We start from the raw sequence: 25,704 nt of genomic DNA on the forward strand, positions 1-25,704 counted from the left end.
TACACTTCTGAACCTGTGAAGAACTATGCCAGGAAGGACTGCAGTGCTACTACAAGGAATGCCACTCTGGACTGCTGCTCTGGAAGATCTGCTTTTCTGCTATCCTGCCCTGCTGAGGATGAGCTGGACCCATCTCACTTGAACCCACAGTGACTCAAGGGCTTGCTGACCTACCTCATGTTCTTCTGAAGTCTCAGGGGCACAGAAGACTTTCAAGACAACCTGCAAGTATACCTGGACTTTGCTTTCTCCACATCTTGCCCTGTCAAGTGGTGCCAATCCAGTCCTGGGCCCTTGCAAGTAGGTTAAAAGTGCTGTTAGTACCAGAAGCCATGCACCCTATCGTTCAACCAGTCGGAACTGACACATCTCCTTTGGTGAAGATGCATTGCTGCTTCAAGAGACATTGCATCAGTGGCTGTGCAGCTCATTTAGGATGCATCACCTACATCTAAGGGATTTGGCAGCAATGCATCCCCAATCGCATGGTTTGGAATCAATGCATCACCTACATCACAAGGATCAACAACAATGCATCAATTCAGCAGCTCCTCGCATCATGCCTTGCATCCTCCCTTGACGCCAACCCAACCCTGAACCAGGGTACTGATTTCAGTAGGCCAAGGTTGGTCTCTGTATCTGACCCGTGCTCTACCCATTCGGCCTGAGTTTCAGATTTGACCCGGTTAGCGCTACAAGATAGCCCTGTTTTGAAGCACTACAGTTTAATTTATTCTTTAGAAATTCATATCTCAACATCTACTTATTAGATTTTTGTCATTTTTGCCTTGTTTTGTTCATTAAAGTAGGTTCTATTCTTCTAGCTAATGTCTTATCACAGTTTTATTCTTAACGTAAGCCTGACTGCTCTGTGCCAAGCTACCACAGAGTGAGCACAGGTTAACCTTCAGTGTGTTTCCGGCTTCCCCTAACTAGGATTGTGGCTCCCTCTTGGACAAAGTGCATACCTCCGCCAACTGATCCAAAGTACCTTAAAATCCAGGTTACAGGTTGATGTGGTGGTTCAAAACTAAGCAGCGGATGGGATGTTCTGATGCTCTCCCCCGCAACAGCAGCATTGTGTCAGTTCTGAGATGCAGTGAAACTGCAGTGAAAGTAACCATTGCGTAAACATAGAGAATGTGTTGGGCAATTGAGGAGATGCGTTAGGTCCCACGAGTGCAGTGGCTGCATTGCGGAGTTTTGTTTTTGTCATCAAGACTGCCATCCATAGGGATGCGAGGACCTTGATCTATGAAAAACACTGTAGTGTTGGTTCCAACGGTGATTCACTGATTTAAAGATACAAGGGACAGTGGCCATGCAATTCTGCTTGTGCCAGTTCCAACACACATAATAGAGGTGATGCGTCGATTTTCTCCAAGCACCAGTGGCGATGCAGCAATTGTGCTCCTGCAGCAGAGAATGGATCAGATTTGCTGGAGCAAGCAACTTAGGCCCACTTGCAAGGATCCAGATATGAGTTGACACCACTTGGCAGGACACACTCACGGATGGCAGAGTCCAGGTGCAGTAGCAGGGTGGTTGGGAGTCTGTGAAGTCCCTCAGACTTCAGATCAGAAGGCCGGTGAACTAGCTCTTAGAGTCACTCTGGGTTGAAGAGATTCAGGTCCAGGCCTTCTGACTCCCCGTTGAGAGGGCATCAGGCACAGGTCATCACAGCAAAACAGGAGTCCAGCAAACAGCAGTCCAGGAGAGTGGTGGACCTTCAGCAGCACAGCAGTCCTTTTTCCTGGCAGAGTATCCACTGGTCTAGAAGTGTAACCAGTAGGTGGGGTCAGAGGTCTAGTACATATACTTATTCGGGCCTTTGAAGTGTCGGAGAATTCAAGGACATGCCTTTGAATTGCACAGAGTCCCTGCCCTTCCTGCCTTTGCTTCAGACTCACTACATGGGGTTATGCAGCCATTTGTGTGTGGACAGGACACAGCCTACTCAAGTGCACATGGGGCTGTACCCAGCTCCTCCCTCCCAACCTGCCCAAGATGGCCCATACCTATGCCCCCATGGTATATGGCTGTCTCGAAGGAATAAACAAAGCCCAGCTGTCACCCCACCACAGACATATGATCAGAGACAGGCCGTAGGCACCAAATGACTAAAGTAAAAAAATGAACACCTTTTTAGATACACAGGACCCTGACCTTCGGGTTGCCTAGTGCATACATTAGGGGTGACATATGTATTAAATAGAAATATTTGGGCCTGGCAAAAGGTTTACTTTGCCAGGTTGAAATGGCATTTCACAATTGCGCTCACAAACTCTGCAACAGCAGGCCGGAGACATGCTTAAGGCACTACTCAAAGGGGTGGCAAATCAGTGCTGCAGGTCCACTAGTAGACTTTAATTTACAGGCTCTGGGCACACGTAGATCACTTGCCTAGGAACTTAAAAGAACATTAAGTTGGAAATGAGCCAAGGTAACCACATTTTAAGGAAAGAGCACAAGCACTTTAGCACTAGTCAGCAGTGGTAAAGTGTGTAGAATCCTAAGGCCAGTAAAAACTAAGTCAGCAGAAACAGCAGACCAGAAGGCAAAAAGTCATTGGGAAACCTTGCAAAGGATACCATATCTAACAATTATAGATTTTGTTATAAATACATTACTTGCTATACTTTTGTATACAGTCTTACCTTGACGATTTGCTGGTAGTCAATATTCCTATACTGGAATAGATATATTCGTGGGCTGGTATTATTGACTGCTATATTTTGATATACAATCATCTCTAAAGTGAAACAACTGGTGTAAGTGGGTGAATTATAAGTGCCTAACTTAAATATCCCTGAAAATGTATCTCTGGAGTGGTTAGGAAAATGTTTTGAAATTCACAAACATTTGAACCAAAATTTACTATGTCTTTGTGTCAGCGCAAAGTCACGCAAAGTGACACAAAGTCTTGGTTGGATATTTACTTTCCAGTGTATAAGGTTTTTTGTGCTTGAAATGTGCCCTTTTCTCAGTGCAAATACCACGTGGCACCCCTTTGTATAAAGGGGGTGTTGCTTGGGTGTTACTTGGGCGAATCTGCGAAAGCACTCATGCTTTTTGATGGTTTACTGCACAGCAAATATAGCAAGACCATGTTTTGCATCAGAAACTAACATCTCCTTGAATCAGGTGTTAACAAAAATAAATGTTTTTGGCCAGCTGGGGATAGCAGTCAAGGCCCACGTGCTCTGTTGTTAGCTCAAACATAGACTCTCCCCACCCCATGCTCTGAAGGTTTCTACTTACAGGTGAATAACGGCAGTCGTACTGCTGGAGCTGTGAGGAAGTGCGAAGGCTGATTACAAGGATTTGGCTTATTGGACATAGAGAGCATGTCACCGCCCTCCACCTCAACTCCTGACATAGGAGGATCTGGGGAGATTCAGTGGTCAAACAGGCTGCCAGATGAAAATTTACCATATTGTTCCTAGTGCTTCCTAACAGCAGCTCCAGTGCAACCTAACCTTCCCCATGGGTAGAGGTGAGGGTTAACTTGCCACAAGGAGTTCGGGTGGGTCATCACTAATAACCATGGAGTGGTTACTCCTTATGAATGAGTCAGTTTTCTGCTTTTTCCTGATCCCCAGGAGCGCAGCAGACCAGCAGATTGCCAGACTAGGGAAGTAAACACAGATTGTTCAGCATGCATGCTAAACAAAGACACCAGAAATAAAGGAGGCCATTTAAAGAATGAGACAGCACCATTTTAAAGGACTGGCTGTATCCAGCACCTCCAGCGCTCCAACCCCCCCCCCTTCTCAGAGAGCAAAAAGGCATGCATTACAGGCCAGGTTAGAGGTGGCTCACTCAAATCAAAACCAACATCTGAGATTGGGGTCTCAGGCAGTGACACTGCCAAATGCTAACAGGGCAAGCAACCAGAGGAATAAGAAAGCATACGTAGACAAAGCTCAGAATTTGTAGGCTCTGTGTTTCAGGGGGGCTTGAGCCTATTGTTCCTAGGCACGGGAACAGTAATAGTGGATTTCAATCAGGGAGAGCAAGCAGGGCTTACAACGGGGTGACACCAAGTGAAAGAAGGCCCAAAGAGTATCCCTTCTTTGTGACACAAGCTAAAATCTGTTCAGGCAAGATGCTGGGGCAGTCTGAGTCTTCAATGATAGAAACAGTGCAAATTGTTGATTAAGGAGGTGAGCCAACAACTGTGGCATGGATTGGGAAAGTCCCTATTCTCCTTCAGAAGGCTTCTGCACCACAGGATACCGGGACAGTTTTACAGCCCACACCAGTCAAGTCCTGCAGCGAGGTCCCAAAGGAGCATTAGTCCAAATTGCCCAATTGTAATCAATCAAGGACTGATCAAGACAGGGATTATAAGCAGAAAAACAGCCATCCTCATAAAACTATACTCCATACCATTTTGCTTGAAATTTAAAATTAATCTTTCACAGACACGAGGGTTTGCAGTTTTTCATAATAGCCTTTCTAAAATAGAGGAGAATATGGCACAACTATCAGTCAGACTAAAGGAGGCAGAATCCAGGATATCACTCCAAGAGGGTAAGACGAAATCCGTTCAGAAAAGGGTGCCCAATATGGAAAAACTAAAGGGATATTTGAAGTATAAAATAGAAGAGCTGGAAAACTATATGAGATATTCCTATTTGTGCTTTGTGGGCATTCCAGAAGGGAGCAAAATCCAAAATGTGCCCCAGTAGATAGGTTCACTGAATAAAGCCCACATGTTTCTCAGTTTCGGAGGGGACCTGTCTATCATGAGGGCTCATAAGTACCAGCTCATTGTTCACCTAACTTGAAATATCCACACACCATTTTGTTGAATTTAGCAGACTATTGCTTTAAAAAAGAACAGATATTGACTAAAGCAATTGAGAGGAAAAGCTTCTCTAACTCTCAAAACATCCAGTGTCAAATCTTTTCAGATATGTCAGCCACTGCGTCCTGGCATCTCAGAGAATCAGAGAATTTATAAGACTTGCTTGCTTGTTCAGAACTTAGGCCGCACAGGCATCTGTGGTGCAACAATCTAAGTTGAAGTTGCTGGTGAAGGGTCAGGTCCACCTCTCTGTGGATGCAGACAAAGCTCAGAAATGTTTGTTTTGAATGTGGAGGTCACTCTAGTTTTTTCTTGTTTTTTTCTTGTTCTTTGTTTGCTTCTCTCGGGGTGTAGGTATTGACATAACATACTCAATCTGGTTGAGGGGAGGATAAGCAGGGGATGTCACGTTTCCTTTAGGAGAGTGTATGAGTGATGCCATGCTAGAATTGCCATGGCACCAAATGGACTTGGTGGAGGGGTTGGGGTGGAGTGGGCAATTCACCACACCATTGGGGTTTGGGGCTCAGAGGGGCACTGGGGTTTTGCGTGGAGGGTTCAAGGTGGGATCACATGAAGAAAAAATTAGCAGGTCTAATGTGTTAATTAATGAAATTATGAAACTATCCAGAGGAGAAGGTTGTGGAGGGTTGAAAAGGCGAGTCCATGTATGAACTATAGCACATTTTTTAAATGATGACTAATGTTAAGTTGTTTTCATGCAATGCCAATGATGTGTTGAACATACATAAATATGGGGCTTTCATGAGATAGCTCTCCTCATTCAGTCTAGAAGTTCATTTTCTTCATCTCCAAAGTAGCAAACCAATATTTAATATCCCGAATAAATTTTTTCATGCATATTTAGCCTAGGCTGGGGTCGCAATGTGAGGGTGGTGATCGATTTGGGTAGGCCTATTAATTGGCAGGTGAGAGCTGTAATTAGGAATGCAGGAGAAAGTTGGCTCTTGTTAAAGGTCACAATCTAAGACTCTCTCTTGAATCTGATGAGCTATTATGGCCTTGTTAATTTTATTAACAGCTACGCAGTCTCGCTTTGTGGCAAAAAGACCTATGATTTTCGTGAGCCAATTTAATTATATCCAGGACTTGAAACTTGACACATTCAATCATGCACAAAAAACAGTTAAAGTAAAAATCTACAAGTGTCTTACTGTAATAAAGTAGGATTTTAGTTTAGATAACTCCTGGCGAGCAGACCATCCATGCATTGCTCAAAACACCTGTTTCTCACTACAATTCAGTACTCCATCCCAGACAGTTTTTTTTCATATCCCATTCAATTAGGTGGGGGGCCTTAGATATCTGGGCAAATGCATTTTCAGGTCACTCAGTGATATTTGTTCAGCTTGATCTGGAAACTGCCAGAAGACTGAGGTCTATATGGCAATTTGATAAGTCCCTATTAGCAAATCAGGACTGGCTGATGGCAACAAGATTATTCATAAAATCGTTTTTTAGGTCAATCGTACCACGTCCATAGATTCATTAATCTGGGAGTACTTCAAGGCTACTGTTCGAGGACATATCATAGTTTATAAGACAAATCAGAATAAGCAGCGTGCTAGTAGAACATAGGAACTACAATTTGCAGTTAATTCTGCAAGAGAGCCCTACATAGGTACACAAGGCAGGTCTGACACAAAAGAACAGCTGGAAAAGGCCAAACAGAATCTTAGGGATTTTTTGCACTAGAGGAAATAAGCAATTTTAGATTATAGCAGCAACTGATACATGAAGAAAGTCAGCACATAGGGAAATTCCTGGCCTGGTCCACTTGGATCAAGCAGGGGAAACAAACTGGTAAATAGACTGAGAACCACAATACTCACATGATTGTAACTGAGAAGGAGGCAATTACTCAGATTATTTGGCAATATTATGGAAATCTTCATGAAAGTACCTATTGCATTCCATTTTGGAGCTTAAAACTATACTTCAGTGTATAAGGTTTACCCCAAACGTTTAGTGCCCAAAAAGATGCAATATTAGCAAAAATTACAATCTCTGAGGTGGCAGAAGTGCTTCAAAAGATACCTAATGCAAAAGCAGTGGTAAGGATGGCATACATAGAGAGGTCTACAAAGCATTTCCAAAAGAGCTGCATCCCTTCCTTACTGATTTATTTAATTCATCAAGGGAAGTTGCAGACTCTGATCCCTTCAACTATTAAAGAATCCACCAAGTTAGCTTTCTCAAGAAAGACTAATCCTCAATAAACCTAAATTCCTACCGGCTGATAAGCATGCTTAAACAGATTATTAACTATTAACAAAAGTTTCAACATCTCATATTTTCCCCGTAGCTCAAGCGATAATCCATAAACTTTCTAATTCATGCTATAAATTATTTAAAGAGCAATCAAACTAGGGCAACAATAGTCATGTTCAATGCCGAAAAGGCCTTTGATCTGGTTAAGTTGGATGTGCATTTTTACAGTTAGGGCACAATTGGGTTTTCTGATCAATTTATAAGCAAGCTCAGAAATTTACACCTGGTTGCGGTTGCCAAAATCATAATAAATTCAAAGGTAGAGGGTTCTGTGAAAATAAATGGAGGTACCCTATGCCCCCCATTGTTTTCATCTTTTTTATGGAACCTCTAGCAAAGAATATTCACAGCACAGGGTCGATATACCCATCTATTGAAGGATGCCAAAAATAAAATTGTTTGTCAACTATATTATCTTGTACCTACAGGCTGACAGGGATAATATTCAGGGGTTATTCAAACTAATCCAAGATTTTACTAATATAGGCGGGTACAAGGTTAATCAAGGTAAAACAAAACTGTTTTTAACGCATCATCTAGCGATGTTCCTGTAGCTTTGCAACATCATGGTAGCTCTCTCCACCCAAATCCGCTATTTAGGGATTTTTGTTACCAATGGCTATTCCCAATGATTCCAATTGAATTATGTTGCATTGGTCCAGAATGTCTAGGGCTTATTAGAATGATGGGCTTTCCTTCTATTGACACTGATTGGTAAGGCAGTGCTTATGAAAATGTCAATGTTATGCTATTTTTATGTCTTTCTTTTAACATTAACGCAATAGTTTATATTTTAAGGACCTTGAGGCAACATGTACAAATGTCATGTTTTGCATCTTGCAAATTGCAATATTTAGCAACCCGTAATTTGCGAGTCGCAAAATCTGATATACAACAGTGTCTCAGACACTGTTTGTAATTTGCGAATGGGTTGCAAGGGACCTGCCTCATTAATGTTCATGAGGCAGTTCGCAATTTGCGACCCATTTGGGAATGACCACACTCACAGGGATGGTGGCCTGCTGGGGTCAGTAGACCACCATTTCTGTGACTGCTTTTTAAATAAAACAGTGTTTTTTAAAAATGCAGCCCGTTGTCCTCAAAGGAAACCAAGATTCATTACAAAAAAAAAGAAAAGTTTCCTTTACAGTTTTTTCAGAGTCCCTTGTACCACTGCCTGTCCTGAAATTTTTTTGACACCCCCATTCACCAAGGGAAAGAAGTCCCTTGGGGACCTCTTGTTGTTTGCTAATGGGTTACCACCAATTTGAAATTGGTGGTAAAAGCAATTGTTTGGTGACAGCATTCCTGGTCGCAAAACAATCATACATCTTCATGGGAGTTTCTATTAGGAAGGGACACCCTTGGCATGCACCCTTCCTAATAGCGAGTCACAAACTCATTTTGTAATTTGGTAATTGGTTACTGAGTCACAGAATAGGATTTTGTACATATGAAAATGTTTTTTTATGGTCGCAAATGGCCTGATTTTGCAAATCAGGCCATTTGTGAACATAAAGAGACTACGCACATGTGGCCCCTGATTCTCTCATCAGAAGCTTTGTTTGAAACAGGACAACTCCTAGAGTTAAATACTCAGTTCTCCAGTTGGACAAAACCCACTGGTGGTTTACTGCTTCCCCATTTTCAGACTTACTATCAGTCGGCATTGCTTAACCATGGTGGCTCAGTAAAGGAACTGGAGTATTGGATGATTGTTTATTGCAGAGCATGGTGCAAGAATCAGCAAACACTTTACCAGCCTTCATGAAATCTGCAAAGCTTCTGAAGAAGACTAGGTATAAGGTATTATTGGAGCTGGCAAATCGCATCAGTGCACCGGTCAGCAAACTCCCAGCCCGTCTTAGATGTATCCCACTGAAGGACGGCAAATGTGTTGTCCAGAATCTATCTGGGGCAACGTTAGCTAGTCTGGAAATCGCAGTGTTTTACAGAGATAAACGATTTTTCATGTCACAACCAGATTAAATGGGAAGGGCGTATCCTGCTCTATGGGGCGGGACGTCACAAGGTCCAGAGCTATATGGAAAACATTTGACTCACTAGGAAATAACACAGTTAGCTCATTAGATGGCCTATATGGTCTGATTCATCACATTCTTAAGACTTATGCCTATTCCAGCCCCAAGGGTTTCTGAAGCATTAAATAAGCACTGTTTTGAGTGGGGAGCATGGTATGTTTATATGCCGCACAAAAGTTGTATGTTAGTGGAATAATGTTTTTTCTTATAGTTGTCCTCTTGGGAGGTTGCTGGAATAATCTGATGCAGTGTATTATTAACGTATAGGGAGGCGTGTACATTGTCTCGAAGTATGTTTGCGTCCTATTTCATTGCTTCATTCTGTGGCATTAGCACTTTAAGCTCGTACGGGGTGCATCTGCAAGTACTGTATCATTATGCACTTCATTTATTTTGCAAGTACTGTTACTGTTTGAACTTTATATATCCCACATATTCGAGTGCTGGTGCTTTGATACATTTTAATTATCCAGGATTCAGAACTGTGGAGCAAGTTCTCTATTTATATATCTTGGATGTATTACGTCTATATGTATTTTATATATTTTGGAGAATTAAGGGGCATATTTATACTCCGTTTGCACCGAATTAGCGTCGTTTTTTTCGACGCAAATCCGGCGCAAAACTAACGCCATATTTATACTTTGGCGTTAGACGCGTCTAGCGCCAAAGTATGAGGAAAGAGCGTCATTTTTTTGCGTGAACGCCTTCCTTGCGTTAATGAGATGCAAGGTAGGCGTTCCCGTCTAAAAAAATGACTGCGCCGCCAATGCGTCGTATTTATACTCCCGGGCAAAAATGACGCCCGGGAGTGGGCGGGGCAAAAAACCCGCATTTGCGCCGGATTTTAGCGCCTGGGTCAGGGCAGGCGTTAAGGGACCTGTGGGCTCAAAATGAGCCCACAGCTGCCCTCCCATGCCCCCAGGGACCCCCCCCTGCCACCCTTGCCCACCCCAGGAGGACACCCAAGGATGGAGGGACCCACCCCAGGGACATTCAGGTAAGTTCAGGTAAGTATAATTGTTTTTATTTTTTATTTTATTTTTTGGCATAGGGGGGCCTGATTTGTGCCCCCCTACATGCCTCAATGCCCAATGACCATGCCCAGGGGACATAAGTCCCCTGGGCATGGCCATTGGGCAAGGGGGCATGACTCCTGTCTTTACTAAGACAGGAGTCATGTAAATGGCGTCTGGGCGTCGTTAAAAATGGCGCAAATCGGGTGGAGGCGATTTTTTGCGTCAACCTGACTTGCACCATTTTTAAGACGCCCTAGCGCCATTTTTCCCAACGCCGGCGCTGCCTGGTGTACGTGGTTTTTTTCCATGCACACCAGGCAGCGCCGGTCTGCTTGCGCCGGCGAACGCCATTCAATAAATACGGCGCCCGCATGGCGCTTCAGAATGGCGTTAGCCGGCGCAAAACTTTTTGACGCTAAACTGCGTTAGCGCAGTTTAGCGTCAAAAAGTATAAATACGGGCCTAAGAACTTTATGTTGGGTGCACTTTCATTACTCAGGTATCAGCGTTTTAAAGCGATTTTTCGTTTTTTTTGCATTCGTGCACTGTACGGTCGCATGTGGCTCCTCGTTCATTAATTTGAAAAGGTATACGTCTCCCAAAGTATGGTACCGGTATCCAAGTCGCTGGGTCACATTTCTTTGGAACCTGCTCAATAAAAAAATAGTTTTTTTTTATTTTTCCAATCATTCTCACATCGCATGGCTGCCACACTGCAGAGCTGCCATAGAATGTGTGTGATGTATCAGAATTGTTCTAGGTATACAATTTTGCACCGGAAGGGTAAGGTGGCAATACAAATTCTGTTCTAGACAGCACACACACACCTGGGCACTAAAGTGAGCCAGCGCAAATTATGATGATGCTAAAAAATAATAAATGTGCCCCTTTAAATGTATTTGTGAGCCTTATTTACACACATAAGTTACAGCTAGATGGTCTAAACATATTTACACGACCATTACAAAGTGGGAAGTAAAGGAAAATAAATGAAAAATATTTTTAAGTGAAGGAATAAACTACTTCTAAATTATACTTAAGAAGGTCACAGATCACTAATCCTAAACTTGCACATTTTATAGATGGTAACGGTATAAAAACTGGAGGTGAATTAAAATAGTTGTGGGTTTCTTTTTAAATGAATTCCAAGAACTTTAGACAGTTCTTAAGACACTCATAAGTTACATCTACGAAGAAGTAAAGGTTAATGAATATTTACAATTGACATAACAACACTAGGCATTGGCATAGCTGGAGAAAGAGGTTGGGTCACATTTACTAATTTCTAGTGCAGCAAAGCACAGTAATCAAAATTGCAACACATATGCAATATTTGAAAAGTTAGGAGAAATTAGAAGATTTCTCCAACTTGACACCTTCTTCAAAGTGGCGTTTTGTTTTGGCTGAACCACAGTTACTAAGGACTATGCACCAAGAGCCATGGGTGGTAGCAGGGGAATGCCCATGGGCCACTCATGGGGTGCCCTATTTTTGCATAATGTCACTAAGTGCTATTTGCGTTGCTCTACAAGCTACTAAAATAAAAATAGTTTTGCACTGGAAAAGAAATTGTTTAGCAGCAATTTGTGCAGGTTTGTATCACTTTTTAAGACGTTTCTGTGACACAAAGGCCAATATTTGCAAGAAAATGAGGCAGTGTGGCACTGCAAGTCAACTTGCTGTGCCACGCCATTAGGAAACTGCAAGGATGTGTCTTATTTACAGCAATAAGATGCAGCCCTTTACTTTCCTCTGCGCTGGTGCAAAATTGGCTGCCTAGCGCCAATGTAGGCACCCTTGCACCATGGTTACATTGCAGGGATGATTGTTTATGTGCAGCAAGGGACACCTTCCTACACATAAACAATCATTTATTACATTTTCCTCCTTCTATGTGTGCTGCAGAAAAAAACAAAGAGAAGCACTTTTATGCCAACCTTCGGGTGGCGCAGGAATCTGTTGCATTCCCAGGTTTAAGAAAAACTTGTAAATATGGGAATGTGTCAGATTCATTCGGGTTCCGTGTGTGTTTCATGGGAACACCCTCAGCAACCACCATGGAGTGCCCCTTTCACACAGTTTCGCACAGTTATGTGTGAAAGGCAGCAATACTTACAAAAGCCAGGAAAAGCCACACAAGGAAGAGGTGACTTTATATGGCCTTGCAAATATGCGTGGGCACCTTGCGCTGCTGGAACGTCAGAAAAGCAACGCTTTGATGGCATTATTGTTCCGCAGGGGCATTGTAAATATGCCCCAAAGTGTTGGAAAATCTGTCTTCTAATGTATTATTTTTCCATGATTCTGGTTTAATGTGTGTGAAATACCAAAGGAATGAAAGACTAGCTTTTGAAATACAATTTGTTAGACAGTAGTGTCATTCAGTGGCAGAATAGTAACATTGACCCTCTACAGTTCCCAACAGTCTCATGACCACAAAAGCAGTTTGTGGTAAGTATTAGTGATATGGTCTGAAAACAAGATTTTAATAAAATGTTTATTTTGATTTTAAGATGTTCTCTGTATTTAGGGGAATAGTCCCAAACTTAACTCATACTACATGTCAAGGAAGTAATAAAGGGAACCGGTCGCACCACTGGCTCTTTTCACTCCTCATAAATAAACTGTATAGCAACAAATGTATTTGTGGAAGTATGAGGAAATTGGCATTGCATGATTGAAAAAAATGTTTTCATATTAATTCTGACAGCTGAGATAGCTCCAGATTCAGTGATGTTCCTACTATTATTTTTCTTATGATTATTAATAATAATAATAATCTTAGTATAATTCCACGGCTGTCACTGTGACCTTGCAGCCTAGTGGAAGAACAGCCATGTCAAAGGTTTACATCAGTGGAGGCAGATGAGATGTAAACCTGAATTTTCTTCACCTTTACTTTTGCTTCACCACTGACACTGTACATGCTGGACATTCTGGATTGCTGTGTTGTGTACCTCCTCTGAGATGAAGATGATGGGTTTAATACATGCTGTGTTTTGAGTGTCTTCGCCTTTTAGATGTAACTCATCATTGAAGGTGACAAGAGATTTAAAGCAGTGTTTGAGGTGCCTGGACAAGCAGGAGCTTGTGCGTGTGGTGCTCATCGTTTCTTTAGCAGGTACAATTTGTGTGGCAGACTAGATTTTCCTAGTAGGACTCATACGAAAGGACTCCAATAATCCATTAAGTAATAAAGTAAGGAAGTTCCCCCATCGATAAAGAAAAAGGCAATTTCTGATGGTCAGAACCCCGGTCAGAGGGCCCCAGGGTATGCAGGATCCATTGGGCCCAACCCTGATGGTTGAGGCCTTTTGATTCTGATGACTCAGGGTCTGACCTACTATGGATCCAAAGGAAATGGGCTAAGTACCCCTTCCTCACTTGACTCCCAGTAGTAGCTGTGGATGAGCAGTCAAAGTCTCCCTTGGGGAGTAAATGTAGATATAGGTGAATGAACATTACTCATAATCCAAAGTGCGCATAGTGCTAAGAATAAATCAATGTCCAATCAACTTTTTTTTTTGAAGAAAAAGTAGTATTTTATTTCTAATTCCAGACATGCTAAGGAATAACCACATTCATGAGCAATACCACAATACCCTTGAGGTTAGGACAGTCTTTGTCAGGCAAGTCCCTGTTCCATCCTAATTTTTATAAAGTAGTGGGTGGGGTTTTTCTCCATTCACTGGTGACTGCATTCATGGAATGTTTACTGATAGGCCATATTCAAGAGTTCCCCTTTGATTCCTTAGGAATTAGTTAGAAGAGTCTATATTTCTGCAGCACTGTTAGCAGCAAGTCCCCCAGAGCCCCAGAGGCTCAGTTTCAGTCTTACCTGCTCTGGCGGTATGGAAGAGTTCAGTGGTGCACCGAGTGTCCTCTCCTTGAGTGCTCCCAAGTCCTGACACTGTTCACCGAAGTTAGGATGCTTACGGTACATGTGGCAGCACCTGGCAGGTGCAGGTTCTCTCTCCCTTAAACAGTGCAGAGTTTGTTCCAGAATTTGGAGCTGCTCCTGCTCTGCAAACACTCATTAAGGCCCTCATTACAACCCTGGCGGTCGGTGATAAAGGAGCGGTAATACCGCCAACAGGCCGGCGGTAACCAAAATGGAATTATGACCACAGTGGAAACCGCTCATAGAGACAGCCACTTTAACACACCGAATGCCACAGTGGAATCAACAAGCACCACAGCAGTAACCGCCAACAGCCAGGCGGAAGACAATGTACCGCTCACTGTATTAAGACAGTCCAATCTGCCACCTTTTCCGGGGCAGTACCACCAACATCAAAAGCATGGTGGAAACAGAATTCAGAAGTCAAAGGACTCACCTGTGGAGAATCAGGGAACATCCACAACGCCATGGAGCCCAAGCTGCACATATTTCCAATGCTCGTCTACCTTCTGCTGCATTATAAGCAGACACGCCGGCGAAGACGACCACGGTGAGTACTGCCACCTAGCACACAAGGGAGGGGGCGGAAAAGAGAGTGTCACAAACATGCAACACGCAACATCCCCACCCCCAACACCATACACATAACCAGAAGCAGCATACCCACCCCATACCCCTGAGGAATAAAGCAAGGACAAAATGATTTGAAGAAAGTGAGTGTACTACAATAAAATACTAGGAATAAGTGCATCAAAATACAAAAGTAGAAACATATTTACAAATGGAGGGACACTGCCCAGTCCTCAATGTCCGTGGGCCATAGGGCCCCAACATATAGGCCAAAGCCCCACCTCACTCCTGCAACAACATGGAGACAACACTGCATGGGCATCAGGTTGAAAATACACAGGAACCTAATGGGGACGGGGAATGCAGGGGCACCTCAGCCGTCAGGTGGTACAACACCACTGGTTGTGGAGGGGGCTACATGCCCTGTGCCACGTCCTGGGGAGTGCAAGGCCACAGTCTCTCAAGTGGGTGGCTTGCCACTGCTTGGCCCTTAGGAGTGCAATGTCACAGTCTCTCAAGTGGGTGGTTTGCCCACTGCTTGGTCTTGAGGAGTGCAAGGTAACAGTCTCTCTAGTGGGTGGTTTGCCCACTGCTTGGTCCTGGGGAGTGCAAGGCCAGAGTCTCTCTCGTGGGTGGTTTGGCCACTGCTTTTTTTTGGGGAGTGCATGGCCACGGTCTCTCAAGTGGCTGGCTTCTTCCACTGGTTCTGGAGGGGGCTTGTGCCCAGTGTGCTTTATCCTGGGAAGGATGGGGTGACTGGATGGCTTCTTCCACTGGTTCTGGAGGGGGCATTGTACCCAGTGAGCTTCATCCTTGGAAAGATGGGGTGAGTGGATGGCTTCTTCTACTGGTTCTGGAGGGGGCATTGTGCCCAGTGTGCTTCATCCTGGGAAGGATGGGGTGAGTGGATGGTTTCTTCCACTGGTTCTGGAGGGGGCATTGTGCCCAGTGTGCTTTATCCTAGGAAGGATGTGGTGAGTGGATGGCTTATTCCACTGGTTCTGGAGGGGGCATTGTGCCCTGTGATGCAGATCTTGGGGAGTTCAAGGTCACAGTCTCTCACCTGGGTGTCAAACCCACAGGATTTGCAGGGGAAAGGACACACAGTAGCCCATGGATGCAGGACTACACACTGTCCTCCGGTGGTGATGGCTGCTCAATGGTGGCAATGGTGGTGCTGATGTTGAGGCTTGCAGTGGTGGGGGGAGGCTCCAGCCCATCCCCTGCACCCTCGGACAGCTTCCCACTGGGGCTGCTGCTGCTGGCAGTGGTGCTGGTGACGGTGCTGGCAACGGTGCTGGTGGTGGTGCTGGCAGTGGTGGCTCCACCCCATCCCCTGCAGCCTCGGACGGCTACCCACTGGGGCTGCTGCTGCTGGCAGTGCGGCTGGTGGCAGTGCAGAGCTGCCCACAGTGCTAGTGGCGGTGCTGGAAGTGGTGGGGGGAGGCACCAGCCCATCCCCTGCAGCTTCAGACGGCTGCCCACTGGGGCTGCTGCTGCTGGCAGTGGTGCTGGTGGTGGTGCTGGCGGCGGAGCTGGTGGCGGTGATGGCAGTGGTGGGGGGAGACTCCAGTCCTTCCCTTGCAGCCTCGGACGGCTTCCCACTGGGGCTGCTGCTACTGGCAGTGATGCTGGTGGTGGTGCTGGTGTTGGGGCTGGCAGTGGTAGGGGGAGGCTTCAGCCCATCCCCTGCAGACTCGGACGGCTGAACCACCAAGGTTGTTGGTGGGGGCTCCGAATGAGCACCAGGCCTCCTGTCCTTCCTGCCTGCTGGTGCAGGCCCCTTGCACTTCCTGTCAGCAGCCGGGGATTTCTCCTTGCCCTTCCCTGTCACAGCTGGTGGTGCCTCCTTGCCCTTCCTAGACTCTGCTGGTGGTGCCTCCTTGCCCTTCCCTGTCGCAGCTGGTGGTGCCTCCTTGACTTCCCTATAGCAGCTGGTGGTGCCTCCTTGCCCTTCCCTGTCACAGCTGGTGGTGCCTCCTTGCCCTTTCTAGACGCTGCTGGTGCAGGTGTCTGAGTGGTTGCATTTGTGTAGACACAGTGGGAGAAGACACAGGGGACATGTGCATGGATGTGGGGGTGGTGACTGCCACTGAGGGGCCTGTAGTGATAGGGTTGAAGGTGATGGTGGTAGTGGATGAGGATGTAGTGTATGCAGGTGTGAGTGTAGACGCAACTGGGAGGGAGGTGGATGAGGAGGAGGAGGGGGACACAGTGGAGGCAGTGGATGTTGGTATGTCTGCATCGGGATGGTGTTTGTGTTAGTGCCTGTGGGATGATGTGTGGTGCTTGTGTTTGCCTGAGCCACTCATGTATGTTGTCTTGTGTTCATGCTGGTCTGCCTGTGTGCTTGCGATAGGTTGGGATTGAGGGGAATGGGATTGAGTAGAGGAAGTTGGAGGGGGAGGCTAGTAACATGGACAAGGGCTGCCATCAGGGACGAGGCCAGAGCCCAGATTGATCTCTGTTGGGCCGCCATGCCAGAGTGAATGCCCTCCAGGAATGCATTTGTTTGTTGCAAATGGGTTGCCAGCCCCTGGATGGCATTCACAATGACTGCCCAACAGAGATGGATCATAGGAGGTCAATAGCCTCCTCACTCAGGGCAGCAGGGCTAACTGGGGCAGGGCCTGAGGTGCCTGGGGTGAAGGAGATGCCCACCTTCCTCGGTGAGCGGGCCTGGGAAACACGATGAGGGGCTGCTGGGAGGGCGGTGCTGGTATGAGGGGCGGCTGTACCTGTAGTTTGGGTGGGCACAGAGGTGTCCGCCACCACCAGGGAGCTTCCATCAGGGGAGATATCACTGTCAGAACTGTCCCCTCCAGTCTCCGCCGTGGTGTTCCCCTTGCCCTCTGTCCCACTGGTGCCCTCACCGTCAGTGGATCCGGCCTCATGGGCCCTGTGGGATGCAGCTCTCCCCGTCACCGGTGCCTCTGCTCCTCCACCAGATGATTCTAATGCAAATAAGGACAGGGTGACAAAACAAAAAGGGGAGGGAGAGACAAAGGATACCCTTGGTCAATGGCAGCAACAACACCACCGTTGGCGTACACGTCACACACACACAGGGAACAGCCCTACGCACTAGGCAATGCACTACCAGTCACAATGCTAGTCATCAGCCCATGGACAGGGATACCTAACGGCAAGTGCTGCATACCTGAGACCCACAGACCCCTGCCCAGTAGTGGATGCCTACTACCTTGGTTGGAGGAGGTTTACATTAGACCCTGCCCAACATGGGACCTAACCTTCAATGTCTGGCCTGGCTTAGGGGCACCTACCGGCCCACATCCCCCAACCGGATGACATCCCAACACGTGCAAGTAGTATATTGGGCACTGTACTCACCCCCTTGTGGCTGCTGTGATGCCCCAAAGTGCCCATCCAGCTCCGCATAGGCCACCGCCAGTATGCGGGCCATCAGGGGGTCAGGGTTCGATGGGCACCTCTTCCTCGTTGGGAGGCCATCCCCAGTTGGGCCTCCGCCGTCTTCTGTACCCAGTGGCTCAGGTACTCTCACCGTTTCCGACAGTGGGTGCTCTGCCTACCGTAGACCCCCAGGGTCGCAGGTCTTTGGCAATGGCACACCATATACCCTTTTTAAGTTGAGCGTTAGCGTTCGATGTGTAGTATACTTAAATATACTTATACTGTGAAGAAAAGCTATTTGATTTGTTAGTTGCAGTGTCCTTCAAAAATCCTTCCTTGCTTGTGGTCAGTTCTGCCTATTTGTCCTGCCTTTTTCTCTTTGGGAGCAGCACCAAGTACTGAATAATTACGCTATATCCTGTTTATCTCTTCTGTTAGGGACTTTTTTTTAGCATTTACCTGTTTCTCTACACTGTGGGTGCTTGTTCAGTCCCTCCTCCCCACCAGCTCCCTCTGCAAACATAATAAAAACAGAGGGGGGCTTTTCCAGGGCCAGCTTGCTCTCCCCTCCCTCTTTTTATTTTGTGTAAACATGATTCAGTTTCTCATGCATATTTTTTAAAGGTCATGGTAAAACACAACCCATGTGTTTATGCAAGTTGTGTAAGTTAAAAAAATTTCAAGAAGGCTTGCCCGTAAATGATTTTCCGTGCTCTAATGCAAACATTATAATGATCCATCCTTTAAAAGCTGTGAAGCTGCTCGTAAATGTACCAAATGCTTTTTTTTTGTGCATTCCTTTGCTCCGATCGAGCGTGCACTTTACAGTGCCCCAGGGGCACAAGCAGGGACTGCCTATAGTGTTTGTTTGTTATTGGCAAAACCAGTGTGCTGAGGGGTTTACTAGAGATCAGCGTGCCTCTTAGAGGACTCAGGCTGTTTTTTTTTTCAGGTTTGTTGCTGTGAATTCAACTCACCAATTCCCTTGGAGGTATTAGCATAAGGAGCACAAGCATGCTTTGTGTAACTGTTGGCGTTGTGAGTGAGGAATGAAAGCGTCATGAATTAAATTTACCTTTGTTCTCGCAATAATACGGCATCTAATATTATCAGTGGTGGCACTTTTAAAACTCAGTATTTTTATAACCAGCCATGTACTTTAAATGTCTCTGTGTTTTCTGAAAAAATATCTCTGCTGTGGCTCATTGTAATTAGTCTTAATGCATGGGATGGGTTTTCTGGCGAAACATCTAAACAAAAGTCTTTTTATTAAAAACCCAAGTAAGGTTCCTAAGACAAACATTTTGTTGATGAAGCTGGACACCAAAGCAGACAAACATTTAATTAGTAACGTTTTTTAAACATTGCAAACGCTGTAAAACCTGCTATTGTTTTGTAGCCCCGTGCACAACCGATTGTGGTTTTCTCTGTACTGTGCTGAGGGGACTGATGTGAATGTGGTTAAAGTCTGCTGATATAATGTACAAAACCACTTTTCACACTGCCACCTTTCTGTGTACGACACATTTCACAATGCCAGGCTTTCCTGTAACGTTGGTTTCTCTGATTTATGATAGTCTTCCTAAGTCCGGCACCTCACAAGGACTATTGTACACAGTTTCAATTTTGAATTCATTATTGATATTTTGTCTATGTACTTTTCCTTTCCATTTAATTCCATTCTATAAAGACAAATTCTATTGCATTTTGGATTTAAAATGTCCCTTTTCAATAAAACTTTTAATGGTTTGTGTGTTTCGAGAGTAGGTAAAGACCCCCAGACCTATCCAGTCTTCTCATTTCCATACCAGCCAAGACACTAGAAGCTGTTTTCCTAGTCATATGCCTATCTCATTCTTTTTTTTCAGGTTTGTTGCTGTGAATGCCACTCGCCAATTTCCTTGGAGATATTAGAATAAGGAGCTCATGCATGCTTTGTATAACTGTTGGTGTTGTGAGTGAGGAATGAAAGCTTCATGAATTTAATTTACCTTTGTCCTCGCAATAATGCGGCGTCTAATATTTTCAGTTGTGGCACTTTTAAAACGTTTTTTTTTTATAACCAGCCACGTACTTTAAATGTCTCTGTGTTTTCAGAATAATTATCACTGCTGTGGCTCATTGTAATTAGTCTTAATGCATGGGACGGGTTTTCCAGTGAAACATCTAGACACAAGTCTTCTTATTACAAACCCAAGTAAGTTCCTAAGACAAACATTTTGTTGATAAAGCTGGACACCAAAAGCAGACAAACATTTAATTAGTAACAGTTTTTAAACATTAAAAACATATTAAATCACTTAAAGGCAGGAAAATAAAACAAGTTAAATTGACAACATCTTAAAATCCATATTTTTACATTTTTAGGTTGAGCGTTAGCGTTCGGCCTGCTGTGTATACAATAGAGTGAGTGCCAGCATTTTGATTTGTTAGTTGTAGTGCCCTTCGAAAATCCTTGCTTGCTAGTGGTCAGTTCTGCCTATTTGTCCTGCCTTTTTTCACTTTGGGAGCAACACAAAGTACTGTGTAATTACTCTATGTCCTGTTTATATCTTCTGTAAGGGACTTTTTTGGGGTATTTGCCTGTTTCACCTCAACAGTGTGGGTGCTTGTTCAGTCCCTCCTCCCCACCAGTTCCCCTGTAAACATAAACCAACATCAGAGGGGGGCTTTTTAAGGGCCAGCTTGCCCTCACGCTCTTTATTTTCAGTCTGTGTGGCAAGAAAAGTCCACTCAGTAATTTACAACACCAGGAGCTCTAACTCGAGCAAACACAAGAGAATTGCATTCCCCCACCCCACCCCCAGTTTTGTAAACTCCTAACCGGACTTTTCTTGCCATGCAAATGAAAAAAAAACGCAGAGCAATCGCTCTGCATTTTTCTTTTCTTTTCATTTGTGTGGCAAGAAAAGTCCGGTTAGGAGTTTACCACGGTAATAGCTCTAACTCGAGCAAATGCGTGACCCGTTGTATTGAAAATGCTTGTTAAATGCTCTGGGTTACGTCTGATTCTCTCATCTTCACAGGCTGCAGCAGCCCCTCCCCATCCTAGCATGACTATCAGTTGTCCCCTCTCACACACTTAATTACAATGGACAACCCTGACCTGACACAGCATGTGTTGCGCCTCCTTGGACCCCTCCTTAGGGCATGACAAGGAGGAGTCACCAGGGGAGACGCTGCTTCTGAACAGCAGCATTCATTCTCCCTTCCCAAGGATGATTAGTTGCTGCTATGCAGGAGTTCTCTCTTCGTTATCCCACTGAGTGGCGACACCTCCATTCACTCTGGACAGGAGAAATATCTCTTCGACACTACCTTAACAAATCCAGAAATAAACGGGAAGGCAAGCCCTCTTCTTGCACTTTTTTCACTTAATGGAGAGGCTGTGTCACTCTGTAAGTGCCATCTGCAACATATTCGCCATGCCTTACAGGCAGGGGGTGGCCAGTCTTTTCTTTACTTTTGTCAAACCAGGGTCCCACAGAAAGTATTTAGGAGTTGTTGAAAACATCAGATCTTTCATCATGGAATCCTTTCTCAAACAACATGCATAATAATGCCCCTTCTTACAATACAAGTGAAACTGAAAGAGACAGAGGTCTGTAGTTTAATGCTTAGGACGCAACAGTGAGTAATGTGCTCTCCGCTGGGATGTTTTCCTATGTTGAACAGGTTTTATTCTGCACATGCACTGCTCACCCATTCTTTCTGTGGTCAATAAATGGATCGTTAAGTTAATGACACTTCTTACAGTGCTATGAAATGCCGGAAAATGCTTTGGAATGCTTTTACAACAATTCAAATTGTACGCACCTTTCCTCTTTTTATTCCCTGTTTTTGGAATTCTCTGCTCTTGGACTCTGTAACACTAGTGTCTGCAACTCATTGTATTCTTCACACCGAATCCATCATCGTCCTTTTATCACATTTCTGACACAATGTGCAGATTTTTTCCATTTGTTTGCCAATAGTGGGCAAAAGCACTGTTTCTTGGGGGCTAAGGCTTATTCATAGCACAAGTCTTAAAGAAAATAAGTGGGGGGACTGACCAAGTTAGACACTATGCAAGTGACATCACGGCACATGAAACCACGGTGTGTGAAATCGCACCTGGAATCACAGGTGGTGGTATCACAACCCATGACCTGACAGGAAATTACATCACAAGAAGTGAGATCTGGTCTTAAGACCTCACGCATATGCTTACCGCAAGAAAGCAAAGCCTTAGCTAGGGATCCCTTTGCCTGTCGTGGAGCAAATGTTTTCTTCAACTTGGGCTGAGTGTATAGTTAAATTAATGACACCTGTTACAGTGCCATGAAATGCCGGAAAATGCTTAAGAATGCTTTTACAACAACTCAAATTGTACGCACCTTTCCTCTTTTTATTCCCTGTTTCTGGAATGCTCTGCTTTTGGACTCTGTTACACTAGTATCTGCAACTCATTTAATTCTTCCACACCAAATACATCGTCGTCCTTTTATCACATTTCCGACACGCTGTGCAGATTTCTTCCATTTGGTTGCCAATAGTGGGCTCAAGTACTATTTCTTGGGGGCTAAGGCTTATTCATGGCACAAGTCTTAAAGAAAATAAGTGGGGGGACTGACTAAGTTAGACACTATGCAAGTGACATCACAGCAAATGACACCACAGCATGTGAAATCGCACCTGGAATCACAGGAAGTGGCATCACAACCCATGACCTGACAGGAAATAACATCACAAGAAGTGAGATCTGGTCTTAAGACCTCACGCATATGTTTACCGCAAGAAAGCAAAGCCTTAACTAGGGATCCCTTTGCCCGTCGTGGAGCAAATGTTTTCTTCAGCTTGGGCCGAGTCTAAAGTGCAGAATAATTGCAAGTTTTCCATTGGAAAGTGTGTATTTTAGTGTTATTGCTGTTCTTTTTTATTTCTTTTTTTAAGACAGGAAAAAAAGAGTGCAGGAAATAAAAAGTGGAAAAGGAAATTAGCGAGGAAGCTGTGTAATTGAGCTAAGACATGCAGCACCTAGTGTCTGCGAGGGGCAAAATGCCTACAGCACCTGGTATTCCCAGGCGTTCTCCCACCCAAGTACTAACCAGGCCCGACCTTGCTTAGCTTCTGAGATCGGGCGCATTAAGGTGGTATGACCATAGGCACAAAAAGCTGCAGTTTCATCTCTCTTCTGCTCACCATGCCCACCGCCCGGAGCCTGCTGCTCTTAATGGCACCTGCACAGGCTCCCCTTGGGAAGTCGGACATGCGCTCACTGCCGGAGGCCCAATGCCCCAACCCATATGGAACACCATTTTTAGGGTGGAGCCTGTGTCGCATGCGCTTGTGCATGCGTTTCACTTGCGAGACGCATTAGTAGTTAGGAAAGGGCTCGGAGCCCCGCCCATGTCACGTCAGTGTCTTTTATTGGTTCGTGGGCTTGCCTTTTCAAATCTGCTTGCTTTCATTAGTGGAAGGCATGCATACGTCATGCCTTTTCCGGTGGTTAGCACTCCTCGAGCGCAGCAACCAAGTACTGAAAACATGCGAGGCTCGCTGTTTTCCATCCGGTTTGTGGACTACTTTTTATCTTTTTTCGCAGTGCGATCTCGCTTGGCAGAAGTCGAGTGCTTTGCATGACATTGACCCTGTTACATAGTTAATTGCACTTTTGACTGTTACGTAGATAATTGCACTTTTGCCGAAAAGTTTAATGTGGCAAGAAAAGTCGGGCTGGGAGTTTACAACTGCTAATACCTCTAACTTGGAGAAATGCGATACATGTTGCATTGCAAATGCTTGTTTTGATGGGTGCTGACCTGCAGTCCCCATCCCTGTGCAGGCATTAAAAATGCCACCAAAAACGGCACAAATAAAACTTTTAGATTACTTTGTGACAGTAGTTCAGCCCCCCTAATGGGGCTACACCCCCATTGCATACATTATGCCTGGCGCAGGCATAATGTGGCACCAGGGATTACAAAGTGACACAATGCATGCATTGTGCCACTTTGTAAATCTGGCATGGCAATTTTGGCATTGTTGGGCCACATTAGAGTAAAAAGGTTATGCTAATGTGGCGCAAGGAGGCACTAGGCCCTCTTAAATCTGGGCCTTACTGTCCAGCACTGTTACCTCCATGCATTGTACCATCACAATTACACACTCATTCAGGTCATGCATTTAGTCTAGTAGCACTGTTCAGCACTGAACTTTTTCTATAGTGTACTAGGGTGCGCTATTTGCAAACACACACTGCCAGCACACACACTCACCAGGTAGGTGTTGCACAATAGTTCACCCTTCATGTATTGTACTTCTCACAAGGACACATACATCACGCCCAAGATTTCAGTGCCTACGCACTTCACAGTACTGCAACTCTCATGAAATGTATTCCTTGCTGGCATACATACCCCCGATACATGCACTAACTATACATAAACTGCATATTACTACTTTATCCCTGTACTGTACCCTTTCCATGCACACATACAACCAAAGCAGAGTCACAACTCCTGTGCTGTGCAGCATTTCATATCTACTTTACGTAGGCAAAGGGTGAGTTAACCACACTGCAACAGAACTTTTAAAAAGATCAGTGAGCCTGCAGACCTCACACATTTGACATATGGTAAAAAGAATCTGTTCACTACTACTGATTACTACAAAGTATGCTGCCACCACAGCACTTGTGTTGCTTAGCTCCTGATGAAGGCGGTAGCCTTCCACCACTATGAGGGTAGCTCTATGGGTGCCCTTCCCAGTCTATCAAGACTGCACTCTGTGAGACAAGTCTATGTCATGGAACACACACATTATCACTTTTTGCCTGTGACAAAAAATCAGCATTAGGGATCCAGACAAGAGTACAGTTGGGCACTCAGGGTAGGGATACACATCTTTAGCCATGCAGAGGATGCTTCAGTCCTAACACTGATTCTCTTTTTTTTAAGTGGTATTGGTTATAGGGTTTGATTTTGCAGATGGATATGTGTTGGTACCAGACGTATATCACACCTATAAGCACCTTGTGATTCGTCCTAATAGACAGTAATTGGTGGAAAGCGGCAGAGATGAAAAGGTTTCTTCAGTAGCCCGTTAACGGAATATAACTCTTCACTCAAATCCCACATTCATTTTTCGACCGAGGGTTCTTAAAATCGACCACCAGCAGGCTCCAGCTGCATGTGATAGCTCGCAATGATTAAGGCCCTCATTATGGCCCTGGCGGTCGGTGATAAAGTGGCGGTAATACTGCCAACAGGCTGGCGGTAAATACCGCCAAATTATGACCATGGCGGAAAGACCTCCGAAAGACACCCAATGTAGCAAACCGACCGCCAGGGCGGAAACAACAGCCACCACGGAGTTAGCCGCCTAGAGCCAGGCAGAAGTCACTGTTCCGCCCACAGTATTACAACAACACAATCCGCCACCTTTTCTCGGGCGGTACCAACAACATCAAAATGCTGGTGGAAACTGAGCTCAGAAGTGAAAGCACTCACCATTGGATACACAGGGAACAACCATGCCACAACGTAACCCGAACTGCATGTATTTCCAATGATATTCTATGTTCTGCTCCACCAGAAACACCAATGCCAGCAAAGACGACGACGGTGAGTACACCCGCCTAGCACACAAGTGATGAAGGGAGGGAATGACAGCAACACACACACGCACAACACACACCCCGTACACATAGACCAC

General features: G+C 45.0%; 1 pseudogene; it reads right to left on the reverse strand.

Annotated features, from left to right (window-relative positions):
* Positions 1-23,047: 23,047 nt before the first annotated feature.
* Positions 23,048-23,155, reverse strand: LOC138283132 (5S ribosomal RNA; annotated as a pseudogene).
* Positions 23,156-25,704: the final 2,549 nt, after the last annotated feature.

Source organism: Pleurodeles waltl, chromosome 2_2 (assembly GCF_031143425.1).
Source record: "Pleurodeles waltl isolate 20211129_DDA chromosome 2_2, aPleWal1.hap1.20221129, whole genome shotgun sequence".
Classification (NCBI taxonomy): Eukaryota; Metazoa; Chordata; class Amphibia; order Caudata; family Salamandridae; genus Pleurodeles; species Pleurodeles waltl.